A 2463-nucleotide genomic window follows, 5' to 3' on the forward strand; every position below is an offset into this window, starting at 1 on the left:
GACATTCCATTACCCGGGCCTGAAGGCTAGAGCCTGGGGATTTTCTTGCCTGAGCTTGCCCAGTTTTTAGGCCTAGTCTCTTTGACTGCCAATTTGAAGGATGTCATGGAATCAGCCTAGCCTTCTCACTTTGTGTGTGTGTGTGTGTGTGTGTGTGTGTGTGTGTGTGTGTGTGTGTGTGTGTATTGACAGGTGTATAACTTGGAGAAGTCAGTTCTCTCCCTCCACTGTGGCTCCCCAGTATTAATCTCAGGTCACTAGGTTTGGCTACAAGCTCCCTTCCCTGCTGAGCCATCATCTCTCTGACCACACAAGTCTCTATCACATACAACTCAGCTTTTCTAAGTCTCACTTCTACTCTGATAAAACACACTGTGCTGGGGAAGTTGCTCTTTATTTTTAACTTGTCCTCCACAGTCCTCAGAATTTCTCCTAAATGTGACTCCAAAGAAAGACAGAGACAATATAGGAAAATTGAGACAATCCCTGCTGACATGTGGTGCTGTGCCTTATTGTCCCGTGGGGCTGCCATGGTGAATGGATGCTCTGATGTTTGGGAGCAGGAGAATTATGCACATGGGAACTATAGTCATTATGCTAATCGAGGCAACCTTTTTGTTGTGAGCTTTCCAGAGCAGGAAACAGCTTGTGTCTGAGATTTACAGTAGAAGTTCTAAAAATAGGACCCCTAGGTGTGCCCCCAGGGGTTAGTGACAGAGGTAGCTGGGAGGTTAATCTGGGAACAAAGGAAATGTGCTGGAACCAAGTGTTTACAAGCACTAGCATAAGGTCTGAGGCCTTGAACCTCTTGAATAAAGAAGAAAGGAGAGTCCTCTTGGCTCTCCCACTATCGCGGGTTGATAAGAACATGTGCCTGATGAAAGGTGGCAAGAAGGGAGCAAAAAAGAAAGTGGTTGATTCACTTCCTAAAAAAGCCTCATGTGACTGACGTGAAAGCTCCAACCACGTTCAATATTAGGAACATCAGAAGAACACTAGTCACTAGGACTCAAGGAACCAAAACTGCATCTGATGGCCACAAGGGTTGTGTGTCTGAAGTGAGCCTTGCTGATCTACAGAATGATGAAGCTGCATTTAGAAAATTCAAGCTAATTACTGAGGACAATCAAGGCAAAAACCGTCTCATTAACTTCCATGGCTCGAATCTTACCCAGGACAAAATGTGCTCCATAGTAAAAAAGTAGCAGACCATGACTGAAGCTCATGTTGATGTCAAGATGACCAATGGGTATTTGCTCCGACTTTTCTGTGTTGGTTTCACTAAAAAATAATGCAACAACCAGATAAGAGAGACATCCTATGGGCAGCACCAGCAGGACCACCAGATCCAGAAGATGATGATGGAAATCATGGCCCAAAAAGTGCAGACAAATGACTTGAAGGAAGCAGTTAACAAACTACTTCCAGACAGCATTGCGAAAGACATAGAAAAGCCTTGCCAGTCCGTTTATCCTTTTCATGATGTCTTTGTTAGAAAAGTAAAAATGCTGAGGAACCCCAAGTTTGAATTGGGAAATCTCGTGGAGCTCCATGGTAAAGGTTCTGGCAAAACAACTGGTGACGAGACCAGTGCCAAGCTTGAACGAGCTGATGAATATGAACCACCAGTCCAAGAGTCAGTTTAGAATCAAGATTTTTAATATTGACAAATAAAGCCCTATTTGGGAGGAGGAGGAGGAGGAGGAGGAGGAGGAGGAGGAAGAGGAGGAGGAGGAGGAGGAGAAGAAGAAGAAGAAGAAGAAGAAGAAGAAGAAGAAGAAGAAGAAGAAGAAGAAGAAGAAGAAGAAGAAGAAGAAGAAGAAAAGAAAGAGAGAAAGAAAGAAAGAAAGAAAGAAAGAAAGAAAGAAAGAAAGAAAGAAAGAAAGAAAGAAAGGAGAAGAGTGAGGAGGAGGAAGAAGAGGAAGAAGAGGAAAGGAGAGAGAGCTGAGAAAGGGGAGAAAGGCAGAAAACACTGGAGAGAAGTATCCTGTCTGGACAGTAATACATAAGATGGAATGAATAAAAGTCAGGACATGCAGCATCAGGTGGCCACTGGGCAGACAGGACAGGCATATGCCTGCTGTGTCCAGACCACAAAAAGCTGAGGAGACAAGGCTGTGAAATGAAACCTGGATCTCTTGCCTCTCTCAATCACAACAAGGAAGAAACTTTTTCCCATTTTATTTTTCTCTGAAGTGTATTTTTCTACTGCTTTGGGTCAACACTAAATAGGCAGGGTTACCCAAACCTGTCTCTTCCTGACCTAGAATTTCACAGTTTCTAGTTTTTATTTTCCTTACAACACTTCCCTGTGTGTGGAAATGTCCTTCTTCAAACCTCGTATCCCTTCTTTCTTCTTGGATGGAAGAGCAACCCTCACTTGTGTGAGGTCAGTGGTCCACTTCAGCTTTCTCTCCTGTCTGCTCCCTCCTTCACTAGCTACAGGTCTGTAACAGCCTGTTC

General features: G+C 44.0%; 1 pseudogene; it reads left to right on the forward strand.

Annotated features, from left to right (window-relative positions):
- Positions 1-751: 751 nt before the first annotated feature.
- On the forward strand, positions 752-1646 carry LOC127694406 (40S ribosomal protein S3a-like; annotated as a pseudogene).
- The last annotated feature ends 817 nt before the right edge of the window (positions 1647-2463 follow it).

This window comes from Apodemus sylvaticus, chromosome 10 (assembly GCF_947179515.1).
Source record: "Apodemus sylvaticus chromosome 10, mApoSyl1.1, whole genome shotgun sequence".
Lineage (NCBI taxonomy): Eukaryota > Metazoa > Chordata > Mammalia > Rodentia > Muridae > Apodemus > Apodemus sylvaticus.